The sequence below is a fragment of the Phyllopteryx taeniolatus genome, chromosome 18 (assembly GCF_024500385.1).
Source record: "Phyllopteryx taeniolatus isolate TA_2022b chromosome 18, UOR_Ptae_1.2, whole genome shotgun sequence".
In the NCBI taxonomy this organism is placed as follows: domain Eukaryota; kingdom Metazoa; phylum Chordata; class Actinopteri; order Syngnathiformes; family Syngnathidae; genus Phyllopteryx; species Phyllopteryx taeniolatus.
In genome coordinates, this window is record NC_084519.1 from 18,368,388 (window position 1) to 18,388,244 (window position 19,857).

A 19,857-nucleotide genomic window follows, 5' to 3' on the forward strand; every position below is an offset into this window, starting at 1 on the left:
CGTCAAGCGGGACTTTCTGCAACGACGGAGTAGACGGCCCACGCGTAACGCGCTTCGGGCGTCGCCGGTGACCCCAAGATGGGAGCGGCTCGTCGAGCAGAAACCGGCGCGGGGCTCCGACTCATCACGACCATTTCGTTCTTCGTAACGATGACTTGGATTCGGAATCATTTGTCGTCGTTTTGTTTTACGTGGTTGGGGACGGCCGCTCTAAAAGCATTCACATTAGCGCTTATCTTGGCTCTCTGCTCCCCACGCATACCACCACCCGCACAAAAAACTGACGTTTTATTAACCTCGTCCTTCCCAAAGTCTGCAACACTTTTGGTCGATTGTCTTTTCAGTTTTCTGCCTCAAATGATCGGAACGCTGCAAAACATAAAACGCGCCTCCTTCATCCCATTCAATGAAAAAGTCAGTCAAGGATACTGTACACGATGCTGCACTTTGTTTTTATCCCGTTAAGAATCTTTTCTTCCACATGTGATATGACGTAATGTAACGTATTATGTAATCGTACCGTTTGTTGCCTATGCATTTGCATTTACCCGGATAAAGAAAAGAAAGAAATCGATCAATCCAGTGACCCGAAGCACATCAAATGTTCATGGCAAGAAAAGGTGATTCTTCTTCTTCTTCTTCTTCTTCTTCTTCTTCAGGCGGCAATTTCACAGCGCCGCTCTTCGTTTGAACCCAATCAAACTAAGTGGTCGCTCGTCTTTTTCAGGACAGAAAATGTGGTTCCAAATTAAATGGATTAATCGTTAAAGTCATGTTGTGACAAGATAGAGATGTGCACTATAAAATTCTGACAAGACAGTCGCGGCCTAACTTAAGATGTCGTCAGTAGTCGAGCCGGGAAATTTTTCTGCCTTGAAACCAGAAATGTCACCTTGTTGTTTTTTTTTCATTTGGCCTAACATGTAAATACACACTTTAACAATGATATATTTGACAGAATGCTAAACTAATTGAAACAATCGGCTTTGTTCGAAATGGAAAGCACAATTTCCAGACCTTGTATCACAAACAATTCATTCGTCAAACGAGGACACGAAGAGCCGAACCAGCGCTGTTGCTCGAGGGCTTCGGCGTGTGTCTCGCTAAAGACCGAGAAGCGTAGATGGCCGCACTAGCGACAAGGCCATCCAGGCCAAGAGGCCACACGTGCAAGCACACGGAGGCATCCGTGTATTTTGACACATCCTCGACTCCTCCGAATAGACGAGCGGGGCCTCCCTCGGCGGGCAGCAGCTGCACGGCTTCACGCTCGCCGCCCGTCGGAGCTCCGAAGCGCCTCTTTGACCATATTAGTCCACAACAGTGCCCATCTTTTCCATTCGCTAAAGCCAGCTGTAAACTCGCTACTAATTCTTGAGGCGCTGCGACAGGAATCTCGGGGGGGGGGGGGGGGACTGTCGGACGGTGTTGACGCGAGGGAGGTCTCGTTGCGTAATTGTTAACCTGCGAGCGCTCCGACATTAGCCGCCGGGGGTTGTCTGTTAGACAATCGAGGTTTTCCCAGCATTTCGCGGGCCAGTCGGAACATGACGACATTCCTTGCGTATCCAGCTGAACCCTGAACTACAAGCGGGGGGCCTTCCAGCGTCACCTGCTGCGACACGGACGCGCAAGTTGCAGAAGAAGGCTACATCCGCACCGTCAATCTGGTCAAAAGTCGGCGTTTTCACTCCTTGAAAATCAAAGCCATTGGTGAGCAGCTGGTTGTGTTCAAAATCGTTCGCAACGACGAAAAATGACGCGTTCACACCTGCAACGCCATTACCAGTTAAGCTGACAGTTAGCCGAGCTTCTTCGATTTCTTCTTTGTATTTTCCGGCACTCTGGCCTCGGCACCACGCTGCCTTTCACAGGCCAATCTTCGTACTGCGACAGAAATGTGTTGGTCAAGTTCGCAGGATTCTGCCGATATGATGCTAGCGCCTACCATTGAACGCTCTCCTGGGGTACATTAGTCAACGTAAAAAGAAAATGATTGCATTTTTCTCGATAAAACCCAAATGTAGTACAACAGTAAAAGTACTTATGTCTCAGAGATTGAGTCGCTGCTTCTCCAAGTAACGGCAGAGCGTGATGTTTGTTCGTCATGCTAGTTAGCGAGTTACCTGCCTATTTATTTCACCAATTGTAGACACGCTAACTCTCGTAGCTGGTTGCAAACGTTCATTTCAAGACAGTGTTATAGTAATACATGAACAAAACCTTTGGAGGCACATCTTTCAATCCCAAAAATGTGTACAAATCCACAAAAAGCCTCGCAATACAAAGCAACGAAAATGGGTATCTCGCATTTTAAAAATCGGTTCGGATGTTTTCCGAATCCGTACGCGTGGAGCCCGTTTCAACTCCATAATTCTTTTGCCGGAATTATGGAATGTGAGCAGCGAGGAAAAAAAAGATGATAAGCCTGATGTTGCAGCTGCAGTTTCTCAAGAAGAAAAATGGTGTTTTTACTGCGCTAAAACGATTGTTGGCAGATCCCTCGCACAAATGATTCTTTTGTACCTCTTCATTATTTCAAGACACCAAGTCGGGCCGGAACGATCGCCTCGCTCTCCCTTCCGCGCCGAGATGGTTTTCGTTAGCGTTTGTCCTAAACGGAACATCCCAGGTCAAGCACAGACGGGCACTAACGTTATTTCACGCGCTAAAACGCCGACTGACACGCGCGCCGCAAACCCCGTTGTCCTTTCCCATCCTTTTGATTCGGACCCGTTTTGTTTTCCACCTGGTTTAGCGCTGACAGACAGATAGCCCGGAGCGGAACGGCGACATGTTCTGTTAATTGCTGGTGTCGTTATTGAACAATCCGCCGGTTCAAGTTGTCTTGAATCAATTGAGTGTCTTTGGGGGTTTGGACTGTAAAAAGAGATTTTGAATTTTGGGGGTGTTTGAGAGACTCATACAAACCATTCATAAAGATGTTTGAATGTCGAACGCTTGAACAAAACTATTGGACCGACTGTGATCGAAGGCGGCGTCGTCGTCTCGCCCCAGCACTTCCGAGGCGGTTTGCTTGGTCTTCAAATCCAAAGGCGAAGGTCACGGAGGCTAAACGCTGCCAGGCCTGACGGAAATTGCACAAGTCGCGACCAAATGAACCAATCACTGTGTTGAAAAGCTAACTCCGAGTGTAATTTGTCAAGGCCACGAGGCCGGCGGTGAAGTGACGCGAATAAGCGAACGCGGGCCATTAGGAATTGAACCTTGGAGAGAGAACAAAGTGGAAAAGGTGTGCAATCGACTCGAACGAGATGCGGTGTCACGTTTCCTTACGTGCAGCGTGAAACCAGGAGTCCAGAACCTTCTGAGATCGTACATAGTCCTCCCCCGGTCTGGACAGAGCAGCGGCCCACGTCTTCATTCCAATCCCTTTACTCAAGAGGAACAGTCGACCTTTGCGAAAGTCCTCGGGGCGGGTCGTCGACTCCGTCCGCGCCTGCTTCAGCGGCATCGCCGTGTCTGGCCCTCACCTCCCGTTGCCAATGGCGTGCTCTCGTAGACAATGACTTCAATTGAGCTCTTATTTTTCCATTCTGATGCTCCAATATATTTGGTTTCATTCTGAATGATGCCAAAAGTGTATATTTGGATTGACCTGAGATGACGAGAAGCAAAGGGCGGACCCTCGTTGCGTTCAGAGGGCAAAGTGCAGCTGTGTCGAGGGCGCAAGTCGTTGAATCTTCTTTTCGAATTTGGGATTTGGGATGGATCAGACTCGCAATGTGACGATCGTCTGCAGCCGCTCCAAGCGAAATATTCACGTTATAGTTTCAATAAACAGAATGAAAAATGGTCTCGCAAGAGGCCGAGTTGATGCTACACTATCACGAAGAAGCCTAACTAACTCTTTTATCGCACAAGAGCTCCCTTTTTCAATCCTTAAACCCCCAAACTATATTTGGTATATAGAGGGGGGCCGGGAGAATCAGAATCGCAGAGCAAGATCAGAGGTCGGTGGTTTGCAGTATTTTGCAGAAAGCCACAATTTGGGGTTTGTGGAAGCTCCCCTTTGGGACCGTTGCCCACCACACTTCAAAATGTGCCTCGGAGGCGGTTTCAAAGGGCGGCGAACGCGAGGGTCGGGCAGCCAAGGCCGGTGGGCTTCGCTTTCGTCCAACCACATTGCCCCGGGTGGGGAGGAGGAGCGGCCATTTTCTAAAACCTTGCCAGGCCCATGCTGTGTTGAGAAAAGAATATGAAGCAAAGGTTTTTAGGGGGGCTCGGCTGGAGCTCGATCACAAGTTCAACGCAGCGGTGCCTTCAGATACGACTTTAATTAGTTCCGTGAACGTGCTTGTAACTCGCAATTTTCTTCGTTTTAACTTTAGTTTGACAGAACCACGGCTCGTATCTGGAAACACTCGCGAGTCGGGTCACTCGGCTCTCAAGTCTTTGGACGTGGAGTTTTAGCCGCTCCAAGAATAAAAGCGATTAAAAGTGACAAAACAAGGATTGTTTCGTGGTAGAACCCGTGCGAAACCTTGAGGGGAATTTTGCGCTTGAATCAAACATCGAGAAACAGGAACGTAAACAACACGAGGCCTTCAGTCATGTGTAGCAAGGGTGCACGGAGCACAGCTGGACAGCACATTTAACAAACTCTACCACCGCCACAAGCAATTACCCAGCGCACCCCCGCCCCCGACCGCTGCGGATAAACACTCAGACTCGGATGCACATTAGAAAATAGCTGGGCCGCGACAGAAACGCTGACTGGCAGGTTAAGAGGAGATTAATATCAGACCCGTCTCAGCGGCTGGCGCTCACAGACCGCCGGAGGGTCCGAGTGGGGGTCCGCTCAGCTACGACCGAGGCGGCGCCTCCCACGGCCCCGCGGCTCTCCGATCACGGGCTTAACGTAGCGGGAGGAGGCAGACAAAAGGATGACAATTGGCGCTCGTCGGGTCGGGAGGCGCACGGCAGCTTGAGAAAAAGTCACATCGTTTTTGCGCGGGCCGTTCCTCAACGGTTTGCGTGACGTGTTAAGGGACTGCGTAACTCAAGCTGCCGATACTTTTCGCACAGCAATATCACCGCGGTGTCGCTTCTCTCACACGCAGATCTGCCTTTTCTTCACCGTTTTGTTTCCCAACAACAATTACGTCATCAATCTCGCCCTTTAAAAGGGGGAATATTTGCTCGACCTGACATTTATGTCTTCTTTTGGAACAACAAGCAGCTTCACAAACAAAATAAAACACACACCCAAAAAAAACACCTTGTCACTTTAGCTAAGAACAAAATCAAACTGTGGCCTCACTTGGAAAACCACATGACTGTACACCCCCGCCCGTGTACACATGCTGGATTGATGTCATGGAGTGACATCGTCACTGAACGTCAAGGAAAATGCCATGAAAAACAAGTGGAAATGTTCCATGATGCTGAGGTTTCACAAGGTTTCCCTTGGCCCCAAATGTCACCAAATTCAGTCACACTGCAAACAAAGTGTGCTACAAACTCCATGGCGGAGGTTACAAACAGTACTACCCAGTTCTCAGCAGACCTCACCCGCTCGACCAACTACGCCACGTCCAGAAACTTTGACAGATCCAGCATGGGGAGCCTCCTGACCCGCTCGCTGCTGCACAAGTTGGTTCAGCAGCTGGACTGCGAAGGACAGGAAGGACCCGCAGCGCAGCAGGTACACGATCCACCCTCAAGGATGCCTCCGCTGGCAGATAAGGACCCATCTGACCCCGGACACTCACTTTTCTGCCCGCGTTCCCTCTGGTAAGAAATGCAATCTAATCAAAGAATTTTGGCTGATTATCATCTGTGCAAAAAAACAAACACCATATCGTAATATGGCCATTCTCCAAAAAGTGTTGATTGTGTCAATAGGTGTCTTTGATAATTGTGTGTTTATATGTGTCCTTCTTTGTTTACCTTAACGCTGCAAATTGGGAGATGCCAAACTGATTTTCATTGTCCTGTGACAATAAAGCTCTATTCGATTCGATTCTATTTGTCGATTTAGCAGTGCTAAAACGAGCGGGAGCCACGACCTCAGCCAAGGACAAACTGCGACCAAAAGTGAGAAAAATGACAATGGCTCGTATTCGTCCTAATTCTGATTTAGCCGCCTACTTCCTGGTTGATGGAAGATGACGGTTTCGTTGATGCCATCGTGAAAATTCGCAATTATCACCAAAATTGATTCGACTCCTCCTTGGGTCACGCAATACTTCTCTACAAAATGTCTTAGAAGTCATTCTGTTTGTGCCCTACCGCCGTCAAAATGACGAGGGGGGAAAAAGGCAAAAGCGGCACACAGGCCGCGTCTGCCCGGCCAACGAGAGCGGATTTGATTATCGGCGCGGATAATCCAATCATTTTCCTCAACGCCGGCTTGCACGTTTCATCGCCATCCGACTCCGCCCACATGTCAACATCACAGACGAGGAGATAATGGCCGCGATCGGGGCCGGCTGACCGGGCGACGGCCTGCTGGATTATCTGTCTGAGAGGTCACAGCGGTATTATGAACGGGGGGGCAGCGGGGTAGTCGGACGTCGGAAGAAGCACGACAATGATCTGGAAGCCCGAAGATGATCGAGCGACCGGTACGGCGCTGAAACCTCTAAAGTCAAAGTCCGACAAAAATTGGACCCGAAGCCAAATACAGCGGTGGCTTGAGATATGGCTCGAAATCAAACACTCTTACCTCAAATCGTCTCTGCTAAAATGAGTGGAAATGCCAACAATCAGTTCCAGCCCCCCCCCCCCCCCCAAAAAAAAACAACAAAAAACTTTGTAATGTCTTTTTAAATGAGAAAAATCTCTCTCTAATGTTCTACTTTATGAAAGCATACAGTAATGACATCCTTAAATACAACAATGTCACGGGCGGCACGGTGATGACTGGTTAGCGCTTCTGCCTCACAGTTGTGACGTTGCGGGTTCAACTCCCGGCCCCGCCCGTGTGGGGTTTGCATGTTCTCCCCGTGCCTGCGTGGCTTTTCTCGGGGTTCTCCGGTTTCCTCCCACATCCCCAAAAACATAAACGTGAGGTTAATTGAAGACTCTAAATTGCCCGTAGGTGTGAATGGTCGTTTGTTTCCATGTGCCCTGCGATTGGCTGGCGACCGGTTCGGGGTGTACCCCGCCCCTCGCCTGAAATCGGCTGGGATAGGCGCCCGCGACCTCAGCGAGGGAAAGCGGTACGGGAAATGAATGAATGTTTTTGTCACACCGTCTGCGTTGGAGAGATCCATTGCTTTTGCACCGCAACATCGATGTTGGTTTTGTTAGACTGTCTATGGCGTTTTCTATTGTGTGTTAGCATCAAGCTAGCAGAGTGAAAGACAAAGTGATGTGGATGCTTGAAATACGCAAGGTGTCATTCTGTTCCTTGTATGTTTAGATTTAGCGTAAAATTCAGCTGGGAGTCTTTTTGAATCATCGTTCACTAATTCGATCTGCCAAAGTGTTCCGCCACTTGCGGAAAACTAAGTTGAGTCACTTCCACCGATCTCAACGTTGCTTGCGCTCACAAGTCCAAACAAACAAAAACCGGCCATATGACAGCTCATATCTGGAAAAAGATCAGTACAAAACCAAAGAACGAATGAATCGCGCGTGGCAGAGAAGGTGAGACAAGAGAGATTTCCAACACTTCCGATGGAAAATGTTTGGATGTCAACAGCGTGACAGAACGCCGGCGACTCGGTTAGTCGAGCGGGTGTGGCTCGCATATGAATTTGCGCTTCATTCCCCAGCGAGGGAAAAAAGTGGCACAAATTCTCGGCTTCATGGGAGTGTAGGAATGCGAAACGGCGGGAGGGCCGAGATGACGTCGGACGGCGAAGGCTCGGGGAAGCTCGTCAAACCCGTCCAGCGGACGGGCTCTACCCCCGAAAGTCGTCCGACGAGACCGGGAACGCTCGTCACGATGTCGTCATCGGCGCGCCGCGTTTCCTGTGACTGTCACCGTGACAAAGAAATAAGGTGCGACGCCCAAGTTGACGGCCTCCGAAGTGCGGAATCTGGAGTCGAAGCGAATAAGTCGGCCTTAACAGCCAAACAAAGCTCGGGCGCTGCCGTTTTCAAAGCCGTCGTCGGCCGCTTTAGAGCTTTGCGAGGGGTCTTCCGAGACCCGCGGAGTATTGCGCTCAGCACCAACCAGAAAACCTTTCTCCCTTTCTACCTTTCTCCGTATTTTAGTAATCAAATGATCCGATTTATTCCCCAAAAAATCAGTTTGAAGTGAGAACAATTTAGCCGTCAAGTGGCGTCACAGACGTGTGAAACGTAAACTATCAATTGAGGATCTCGTGGCGAGTTTTTTGTTTTTTGGTTGCCGTCAGTTTGGTGTCCACTTTAGCCACAAATGTCGAAAAAAAAAAAAATAAAGCAGATTACATTGTTGGGGTTGTAATCTCTTCACCGCAGCGTGAGCTCTGCACCCCCCAGTTGCTATGGCAACCAGCGCGGTTGCCGGCACGTACCGTCGGGGGTGACGGCCGATTTTGTTCTTTTTTCATTCGCGTGCTTTGCGCTCGAATTTTAATCCGGATGTTGGTTGCCGTTGGGAAAATGCGAGCGTCTCTGTGATGAGGGTGGGAAAAACACAAAGAAAAAGTGCGGGGTCTCCGGAGTCTGGAGGGCAACCCGAGAAGGGAAACCTGCCTTTGCTCAAGGTGACTTTTCTTTTCATCAAAAAGAAAAACTCATCACAAGAATAATCTCCCGATGCGCCGGCGGGAGGTCCTGCCAGCACGACTGGCCACACACGACACGACACGACGACGGCCCCCCCGCCAGCGTTTCCTACGGCAACATCATGTTCCACTCCAGCACCCGCTAATTAGGCTGACATGATACAATCACCTGCGTCCTGAGGAGCGCGGTCCACATTGTCAACAGAAGCGCGATAAAAGCCGCCCTGACCCCCGCACGCATTCCAGGCGGCAGATAGCAGGCGGCCGGCTCCCCTCTCCCCTCTCCCGACCGTTCGTTTGGGCTTACCCTATCTAGGAGTCCTCTCCTCCTCCTCCTCCTCCTCCTCCACTTTTTTTAAACCCTCAACTCACCGCAGCGTCCCCATTTCCGAGGTGATTAATCCACGCAGGTGGGAGGTCCTTGCGCACCTTCGATCCCGGCGAGATTTCCGCAAGAAAAGGAGGCGTGCGACCCGGAGCGCTGGCCGGCAAAAACTTGCGCCCGTCGTTGAGATGTCCCTTCCCCTCGCTCCGCTGCAGAATGCAGAGGGGGCGGGGGGCAGGCACAGATGTTACCGGCTCTGGGCCACGCCCCCTTTCCCACACTCCTTCACCCTAATTGGACGAAGTCTGGCGGAGGACACCGCCCAGCTTGGATCCTCCCCCCCCTCGCCCCCCCGCCCGCTCGGCCTCTGGACGACTGGTTTCGGTGCGTTTCGAGAGCTGCACGAAGAAACACAAAAGCGAGGTGTGAAACGTGTGCGTCGTAAACGAGTGGAAGCGCAGCTGCGCATTGAATACAAATCATGTTGATAATAAACAACCAACCGGGCAGTGAAGGGCAAATGTTTGAAGGACAAACAGTCAATATGACAACGTTCCATTCCGACGTTGGCCCCAACGTTACTAACATCATGAACCCAACTGGAATAAAGCACACGAAGGCACAAAAAACAAATATTATTATTGTTTGCTGGATAAGACTGACCATCATATTCTGCATTAAAAGAGGCTGTGAAGACTTTGGCACATTTAGCAGCACGTGTGTGTGTGTGTGTGTATATATATATTTTACAAATCAATCCTATTGGTCTGTACCCGTGCCGTCTGTTATTTGATGCTACTGATTACTTTAAAAGTTGAAAATAGCTCTTGAACGCTCAACTGTCTGAGAAGCGTCATCAAACTCCGCCCTCTTCCCCTCAGTGCGTAGGAGCCGTGCGGCGTTATGTCTCCTCAAGATTAAAAGACTGGATGCTTTTTAGGTTAGATACATTTGAGTAGGCTTGTTTTGTTAAAAATGAATCACTGTATTGCTTGGTGCAGAAGGAAGTGGTCAGCCACGAAAGTAAGCGTGTGGTCATTTCCAACTATCAAACTGCTTGGTCAGCTCATCGTTTTATTCATTGCATCAGTCGTGGCTCGAAGACCTTTGAGAAAGAGTTTGGGAAGATGATGCGTTTGCGGAGTATTTAAGTCTTTTCGTGGTCACGTAATAAATTAGCCATTAAACACAATTTTGGGGTGCTGTTGTGTTGATGCGCACTATAAAGGTATTAGATACCAACTTGAATGATGCGGGGATCGCTCGCTCAAGCAAGATGGCGTTTTTTGGATTCCCTGACAAGTAGTGATTTTGGACAAAATGGGCCCTCGGTGTTTTGAAAGCGGTCAAGGTCCCATCACCAAGTCCGCTTTTGTTTTTAATCGATCATTCTAGCGATTATTTGAGCAATTGGATAAAAATGGATTTTATTATTATTTGAGTTTATTTTGTTACCGTTGGTTCAATAAAGCGATTGAAAGTGCACCACGGCTGTGTCTATCCTTGACAACAATTTTCACCTCTGGAGATTGCATTAGTCCTGTAGCACAGGCCAGACGGGATAGGCAACGCTGCTGCGGCAATTGTATGCTTTTGGAGGTGGCGACAGAGGCGGGGTACCACCTGTGCGTAAGGGCGTTCGGCAACACCGGGACGTGAAGGTCAACGCTTGACGCTCACGCCCTTGCCGCTCGTCGGGTCGAAACAATCGTCGGATCGGATCAAACCCGATTGCGAGATGCCGTGTCGCTACGTGTCGCACTTGCCTGCGTGCGATGTCGTGTAATTTGCTGCAGGCGGTGCTGGTGCAGCCGTGCGCGGCTAACACTGCAAAGCTGCACAGCGGCGGGCAGCCTGTGAAACGAATGTCCTGCAGCTGGAATAACCGACAGGTCCGGTTCCCACGGAGGACGTCTGTACGCTCCGGACAGACCGGCAGATGAAGAATAAGCTGGGAATTGTGGCGCGGCGCCCGTTGATACAACAGGAAGCGTCGGCCGCGTCGTTCCAGTGTGTTCAGACTCGTTGATGCGTTCAGTAGACTGACTCCACCACGCAGACAGAAACAGAAAACTAAGTTTCCCCTATCATAAGGTTTTGTTTCGTGTTTCTGTTGCCGAACACGTCGCGTGTTGACAAAACAAGGTGGCGGGTGCCAGCGGGACAAACCAGGAAGCAGACCGGAGGTGACCCTGAAAACGGTGCGCTGTGATGACAAGCCCGTTGACCGCATTTGCTCCGCCGACATGTCAAATAAAAGAAATAAAAATGGACTTTTGTCGACGTTGCTTGGTAGCGGTGCGGCACGCGAGGCCTGTCAGAACCGCGCGGATTACAATCCGCTCCGGAACATCTCGACTCGTTGGTTTCTCCGGACAAACTCCGCCGGCGCTGCCGCACGCTGGAAACAACTGTCAGCCCGGCGGTGACTGACAGTTGAGGAATGCGTGAAGGGGGCTAACGCTATATTTTGACTCCTGTCATGTGGTGGAAGTCAGCAGGCTTCATTCAGGGCGGGCCCGGGCTCATAAATCCCACCAACGCGGCCCCTCCCTTGCAGGAGACCCCAACCGTCACAAATGAAACGCCTAAAGGGTCCGATGGGTTTCCACCCGCCCTTCGGTGGGCTCGTAATTACCCCCCTGCAACAGTACGTCACCACTTTCGACGTCCCACAATATGAGCGATCGTGAAAAGGGAGCTATGTTCGGCAAAACCACAAGTTTGGGAGTTTGGATTCGGGGTGTGCCGTATCATCACAAGGTCGACGGACGAACGCATCGACGTAAATCATATGACGAAGAGTCGGGAACACCACTTCGTTTCAAAGGTTTCTTGACTATGATCCTGAAGGAAGAAATCAACTTTGGCGAGCAATTTAAAAGCCATTTTGTGTCAACAACGCAGACAGATTTACGCTGTTGTCGTAAATCTTTTGCCGTCCTGGACGGGGGAAACTCCAACTACAACAGAAGACTCGTTGACACACAAATCCTGCAAAATTGGCACAGCTGAGATGTTGAACAGTTGCAGAGCATTTATGCCCCCCCCCCCCCCGGCCTTTGCCTTTTATACACAAAACAGCAAAGGACACTTGTGGCCTTTCGCCCAGTATCTCACAATCCGATAATATTTATACTTGTCTGACAGCAGCAATTGCTTTCAACACAAGCGGGCAGTTCAAGTGAGGAAACTTGAACTGAAATCTGTTACGGATCTCAATCGACAGTACAATGGAACCTCGCTTTTCGTGATTCATCCACAAAGTCGGATGAAAACTTGACGAAATCCAATGCAGGAATTCATGTAAATCCAAGTCATCCGTCCGTTCCAGACGTGCAAAAATGTCAAACAAAAAAATACATTGAATAGAGAATAGTATACTTTTACATACAAAAACAGTGTGAAAGAAATGTGACTAATGAAGTGGATGAATGAACATTTCACATCATTTTGAGCTTTATTGAAGACTTTTGATGGCGTTGAATTCTATCGTGTTTGTGGCTTTCTTCAGAAAATGGCTGACAGCAACAACACAACACTCGCGTGGCTTAAGTGTGCCAACACCTTTGCAACATTGCCTGCGCAGACACACAATACAACAGTACTCACGGTCATACAATCTTTATCCTCTGCATAGAACGACTAATATTAGTGCCGTACTGATGAGCGGGGAGAGGAGTCGTAAGGTCTCAATGAATGACGTTTGTCTTATACTGCCCCCAGGTGGCCAAGGCGGGCACACCGGAAGGAACAGCATTTCCATTTCTTTCAACGGGAGCAGATCATGTGACGGCACATATTAACCTCGTATCCTCGCTGTGCCTCTCGAGGAGGAAAATTGCCAGGTCGAGCTTGTTTGGACAGAATGAGCGATATGTCCAAAATGTGGAACATTTGGAGCTTTTACAGGCTGTGTCAAAGGGGCTCCAGATTGCAAGCAAGGCCCTTGATGAACTTTTTTGTTTTTTTTCATTTGTTTGTTTGTTTGTTTTCTGGATGAAAGGGCAAAAATTCCCCACAGGCACGCTCTTGCGGAAACGTGGTAGAAAGTCTTTCCAGACGCCCCCGCGAACTGTGACGACACGCTGAGCGGCGAACGTGCCTGGTAACAGATTGACAGAGTCGCCAGGTTGCAAGGCCGAGGCTTAACTTGTTGATCCCTCCAGATGTAGGCCAAGCGCGGCGCCGAGGCCAGCGTGCGCTTGAGGTTTTTGTCTTCCACGGTCGACCGAAACCGTCGGCGGAGGAACACGATGAACAATGATTACGCCCGTTCGCAAAAGGCCGTTCAATCGAAGGCTGAAAGTCTGCCTGGCGTCCAGGCAACGTCTCCGGGGCGGAGCGGCAGCCGGTGAGCACGACGCGGCCGCGTCGCCGCACGGCTGAGCCGCTTATCTCGCGATGTCGTAAGCTCGACCTGAGCGGCGGGTGAAAGGTGTCCGCGATGTTTGGCCATGTTAACGAGTAAACTGGATCGACTTGGCTGTCTCCGTGCCCTGCGGCGGCGCACGCAGAAAAACGCTAATTCAACCTGAGGTAGCTGCGTGCTAAAACTACATTTGCAACTAAATCTTTAGTGGGACGCCGGCCCCCCCCCCCCCCCCCCCCATAAAAATAAAAGTGGAGTTCTGCCAAAATGGCTCAATGGCCAAACTAAACTTGGAATGAAAACCCTCATCGTCCATGACGTCATATCAGAAAATATGATTCAGCAAGTGTGTTTTGTCTATTTTGTTGTGTTTCTGTTTAATGGTGGCGCTAATTGGCATGTGCGAAGCGTGCGATGGCACAGGGCGGCACGGCTGTTGAGGGCGGCCATTTGTTTTAGTCCCATTCCGCTATTTACCCGATCCGGAAGGAAGTGCTATCATCTGTTTTGCCGAAGTACTTTCGTTTGTTGGTACACACAGGATTGGCCAAATGTTTGTTAGCCTACCGTAATAGCGCTTGGTGCTTTTTTATCGTATATATATATATATATATATATATTCAAATGACTGACTTGAAACGTTTCAACAAATTCAATTGGAACGTGCGATGGACATGAGCAGCTCCAATGACGACGACCCGGTTAAAGGAAATGACATTATCACAGTTGAAGGCAGTCACCAATGTGGAGGACAACAGACAAAGACAAGGATGAATGAATGAGTAACGCATTCACTGTCAATATCGCAGTTTATATTTCATGGTCTGTCATAGAGAAAATGTTTTATGGGTTTCTGTGCAGTACAGTAGAGGAAGGCGGCGGGAAAAAAGACGATGAAGACTTGAAATGACCGCAACAGCGATGGTCATTGCCGGGAGCCCTTCTATGACGTTCTGCATCATACTTTTCTTTGCATTAAGCTAGCAAACTTTGGTTGAATGATAACCAAAGTTTCGGCGAACATATTGGTGTTTAAATAATCGGTTGAATTTTCTGTGTCAATTTTACACTAAACTTTACCGTAACATCAATGCTCATTTCCGTTAGCTATTCTATGGCGTTCTGCAGCACATGTTAGCATTAAGCTAGCAGAATTTTGTTACTTTGTGGTTTGATTGAAGATTTTGGAGTTGAAATAAACAATGTTCCGTTCTGTCTTGTTTTCTGGGTCAGTCTTACAGAAGACTCCGCAGCATTTGGAGAACTGCGAGCGAGGGAGTCTTCTTTTTGTTCCTTCGAAGTGATGTTCGCTGACAGTCGTCCATTACTTGAGAGAGTGACAATTGGCACAAAGGAATACTTTACAAAGTGTAGTTTAAATGTGTGTTTCACGTGTGTAGGAGCGGTAAACCGAGAATTATTATTATTGTTCTTTTTCTAACATGGTCTCGCTATATCGCAGATTTTCCCCGTTTGCGCGTGGGTCTGGTCCGTATCCCCCCCGCGATAAAATGGGGGTTCACTGCATGTCCTTATATGACACAGAGGATTAGCACTAATTGAGAGGCTGCACGGCCCGAATGCTTGGCTCCAAACCAGCCACCAAAAGTAAGGCCATGTAGCCTAAACAAAATTCCCCGCTCGGAGAAAACTTGTCGGAACTTGAGAGGGCTTTCCGCGGGGCGGGGTGGCGGCATGTCGCGAGCGGGGCGAAGCACGCCGGCCGCTCTTCTTTCTGGCGCGGTCTGCAGCTGCATCTGATATCCGCCTGCCGCTTTCCAGTCCTGCTACGCGCGCTCGGCTTTCGCGACGGGCCGAGACGGCGCTTGGCATCCCGTCAGGTTCCTTGAAAGAAACCAAATGCAACGGGATGTCTTCGCCACGCCGCAATTGGTCCCGTTAGGTGGCTGAAATGAATTGAAATGCCTTTAAGGCAAAAATAAATATATTATTCAACCCCCCCGCCCCAAGAAATGCCAGGTGCTCCCTGCAGTTGAGTAAATAACCGCCCCTCGCCATTCTATGAGAAAATGAAGTTTCAACGTAACCTCACAAGAATAGCTTGGCTTAGATCGATGCCTTATTGAAGGTAAGCACTCATTTTTTGGCCACAATTTGAAATTGGTTAGCACGTGATAAAGTAAAACCTCTTCGGAAAGCCCAACCATTCGCTACTATCAAGCGTGCATTTTGGGGCGTCACGCTTCTTGTGAGAACAGGCTCGGATTTTTTGGGGGATTTGGAGACACGTTGAGCACACACATCAGCGCGCGGCCCGGCCTGTTATTACCGTACGTGTAGCGGCCTGAACCCGACATTTGCTTTCAGATGAGCGGCTGGCGTGCGACCAATGTGGAATACAACGGGGGAGTCGCAGATGCGCAGAACTTTTCTAATTTCAGGTGTGCCAGGAGCGAATAATTTGCGTGAATGGCGTGACCGACAGCAGGGAAAAAGGCATGCGAGGGTTGAAACATGAATCCCACTTGGCCCGTAAAAACCTCCTCCCATCCTCCAAGGCTCAAACACACATTTACACACACGCACACACACGGGCAGGGCTCACATGCTCCCTTTGTTCAAACCGCAGCGTGATCATCTTGTCTCCCGAGCAGTCACTTTTATATTACAGGACAACAGAACAAGCACAGTCTTACTCCATAAAGTTTTTGGGAGCGCAAGGAGAGAAAAAATAAATAAATAGTGCGGAGCAAGTTCAGATCGGCCCAAAATGTATTTCTTGCTGAGCTGTGAGGACTGCAGATGAGAAGGATGGTTTTCTCAAGCTACGAGGTCACGCTTTGTTGAACACAATCTCGATATCTCCAATTTTCATCAATCACAGCTAGATCACCTATAAAGAACTCCAGGGGAAGCATTTGAACGTCTCGAAAATCAAAAACTATGCTACAAAAGTCACATAAAAACTAGCTAGCTGCTAACACAAGAAGCTAACTAACTAGGACTTCATCATAGATGTCAAAATCAAGGCCCGGGGGCCATTTTATGTGGCCCGCGAAAGCAAATCATGCTCGTCAATTTCCGTGACTTTTGCTCAAATCTGTACCCAAATTCCAAATTGTCATCATAATAAACAATAATGTTGAGATATTGCATTTTTCCGTTACCAAACCCTTCTTCTACAGTAAGTGAAACAATACTGAAAGCATGCCTATTCAGAAATGGAGAAAACGTTTCAGTGAGAAATATGTCGCAGAAAAAGTAAAAAAAAGTAAACGTAAAAGTCTTCAGTTCAATGACTCAAAAGAGCAGCAATTCGGAAACAGGAGAAAACATGCCACAAAAACTAACTAGCGGCTAGCATGATAAACTAACATACAAGTCTATATCTTCACGCAGTGTCTCAAATGAAGAACAATTCGGAAATTGAAGAAAAAGTTTTGGCGAACACTATGCGAAGCACTCACAAAAACGTTTTCAGGAAAACGATGCCACAAAGGCAGGTAGCAAAAAAGGGAGCAGTTGATATCGTCACTCGGTGGTTCAAATGCATGACCATTCTGAAACTGGGGGAAAACATGCCACAAAAACTAGCTAGCGGCTAGCGTGAGTAGCTAACATAGCAGTCTGTATGGTCACTCAATGACTCAAATGAAGGACAATTCGAAAACCAGGAAAATGTTTAGCGGAAAACTATGCCACAAAAAGCCGAACAAACACTTGCTCACGGCTAGCTCGAGTAACTAACGTAGCAGTCTTCGTCTTTGCTCAATGACTCAAAAACACAACAATTCTGGGGAAAGGTTTTGGGAAAAGCCTATACCGCACGACGATGGTACAAACGTCTCTGCCTTTGATGCTCAGTACAACAGTCGATGGTGGTTAATTTTTGAAATGACAGCACTTTTTAACGACTCCAAAATTTTAAGCAAGGAAGGAAGGAGGACACTCCGCGAACGCCTGTTCGCTAGGGATGCGCACACCGCGCGACAGTGGGCCGCAATCTCCGACCAGAGTGCGCTGCCCTTTGAACCCGAGACAACGAGGAGGGTCAAGAGGCCTTGTGGTCTTTGGGGGTGGCATAATCAGTGGGCGGCTTTCCGAGGGTACTCGAGAAAAAATACAATAGCACAAGAAGCCAGCGAGTTTGAAATGAATGTCATGTAAAAGTAGTATACTCACTACAGGGGTTACTAGACTTACGAGTCGAATTCATTCGTGACCAATTTACTTGTACAGTACTTGTTTAGCCGCAACTGCTATCTTGCCGCAGCTCCTAGTTGGTGCGAAGCAAGTTAGCTTTGTGCTTAGCGCTGGGAAAGCCGGGAAGATGGTCGACTGTCGGACGCAGACGCACGTACGGCCGGCATCTCCTCCAGCTTCGTGGTCGGACGTGCTTGAAGCCATTATCACGCCGATGCGGTGACATCATTAACAAGCGTTATTGCAATCGGTCGGCAGAGTCCAACTATATATCGTAGGCCAAATTTATACCGCATTTAGCGCGCACCACGAGAAGCAGTCTACAACTTTACTCCTTATTGTCTAACAGTAAAAACAGATGGACTCGAAAGCATGACAGTTTGGAAACGAGGGAAACTTTTCCAAAACTATATGTCACAAAACATTGCTTGTAGCTGGCGCTTGAAGCTAACGAAGCAGTCCACACCTTCACTCGGGAATCCTTCTTGTCAAACAGCACAAACAGGTGCACGGCAATTCGGAAACAGAGACAAACAATGTGGGAAAAATAAGCCACTAAAACGAGCCAGTGGCTAGCACACTACGCTAACATAGCACTAAAATCACTCAGTGACGGAAATACACAAAGATTCAGAAACCGAGACGAGTCGGATAGATATGCCGCAAAAGTCGCACGAACACTAGCTAGTTAGCGGCTAGTGTGAGAAGATAACTTCGCGTAGCACTCGTTTTTGTTAAAGTGCACAAACAAACTCAAATGCACGACAACAAGGAAATGCGGAAAGGTTGCAGGAAATATATGCCACAAAAACATTAACGTAGCAGTCAACATTTTCACTCAGAGCTTTTTGGAAAATAATCTTTGGTTTCAGTTTCCACTACAAAATCACATTAGGAGACTTTCTGCTTCATTAATCAGCAATGAATCGTGTCCAGCAATGTTCCGAGTTTAGGGTCCGAGTTCAGCCTTTAGCTCCACTTCTAATGAAGTGGAGCACGTTTGCACGTGAATAATTGCGACAATGAGCTCTTCGGCTTGGCAACAATGCGCAGAATGTGAACTTGCGTCTGGGGCGTGACCAACGCTGCTCGCCAAAGGGCCAGCTGTTCCAACAACGGGGACAAGTGCAAAGCCGGGGGGCCGGATTGGGGGCAGGGTGTGGCATCGTGTGATGGTAGAGGTTTGGGGGGGGGGGGGGGGGGTGATAGGGGGTGGGGGAGTACACCATGGTGACAGACCCCGCCTGGACGGAGGAGGGATGCTAAATGAAGCCATTGTCCGGCCCAAACGAAGCACAAAGGCGAAAACGGGCCGATTGTTGCCGCGGAAGGATTTCGGCATCCATCAGGCAGCGAGGGGCGGACGTGACAAGAGCAAAACAGACGCACCGACACGGAGTTGTCGTTAGAGGAGGTCACATGACTCGGGTGGCGGTCAGTGGTGGGAAGTAACAAAGTGCCAATACTTTGTTTCCGTACTTAAGTAAATGTGTTATTTCATGGTGTTTCTCTCGGCTGCACTGCTTCCAGTACTGGTATTTTGCGTTTTTTAGAGAGGAGAGGTGGAGCTCGGGTAAGGCCCAGGTGCCAAAGTCAAAGTCTGTACTTTCTTTACTCAGTACTCGTACATTTACCAGACTCTACTTGAGTACTTTTCCTCCCCGCAGCAGCGCATCCCGCCAGCGTGCTGACATAAGGCGACGGCGGCGAGGTGGGGCTCAGCCGCACCAACGCCGCTCAATGACATCCGCTGCCGAAAGATCCCCCCCCCCCCCCCCGCATGCTGCCTTGATGAAGGACGAGCAGCACCCCCCTCGGTCCCCCCCTGAGCTCTTCGTAATTGGAACGCTCTCAGTCCATTAACCCGCGTTGTCCGTTTATGAGAGCTGACAAGCTAACCGGTACAAAACGAAAACGTTCGTGAAAAATTGCTGATCCGGACTTTTATTGTATTTTATGTTCCAGTGCTGCCTCGTCATTATCTTTTTATGACCTCTCTGTATTTTCACCATGTGGACAAGGTTGGAGAATGTTTAAGGCGCTTTCCCCAGCCACGTTGTGTCGCACTGGAAGCCTTTTCCGTGTTGCAACTTTGTTTTAATAAACCTTCAGGAACTGATCAATGCTCAAGGAGAGGTCCCGCTGCTGTTCAATTGTTTTAATAAATGTTCAAGAAAGGATCCGATTGTTGTTCTTTTCTTTTTTTCATAAAGGTTCAAGGAAATATAAGACTGTTGCTACTTTGTTTTAATAAACTTTTGAGAAAAGGCCCAACTGTCGCTACTCTGTTTTAAAACGGATTAAGAAAA

At 48.8% G+C, this 19,857-nt stretch overlaps 1 protein-coding gene across 4 annotated transcripts in view; it reads right to left on the minus strand.

Annotated features, from left to right (window-relative positions):
- The window catches only part of LOC133468104 (disheveled-associated activator of morphogenesis 1-like), a 46,124-nt gene that overhangs the window by 22,034 nt on the left and 4,233 nt on the right, over positions 1-19,857 (minus strand). For 2 of the 4 annotated variants that reach the window (XM_061753572.1, XM_061753569.1), the window contains exon 1: positions 9,060-9,241. The exons of 1 other annotated variant lie outside the window; for it this stretch is intronic. The gene's annotated coding sequence lies outside the window, so the exon portion shown is untranslated. Of the gene's footprint in view, positions 1-3,297; positions 3,670-9,059; positions 9,242-19,857 lie in introns of those variants that run through there. One more of the 4 variants, XM_061753571.1, reaches the window with a different exon arrangement.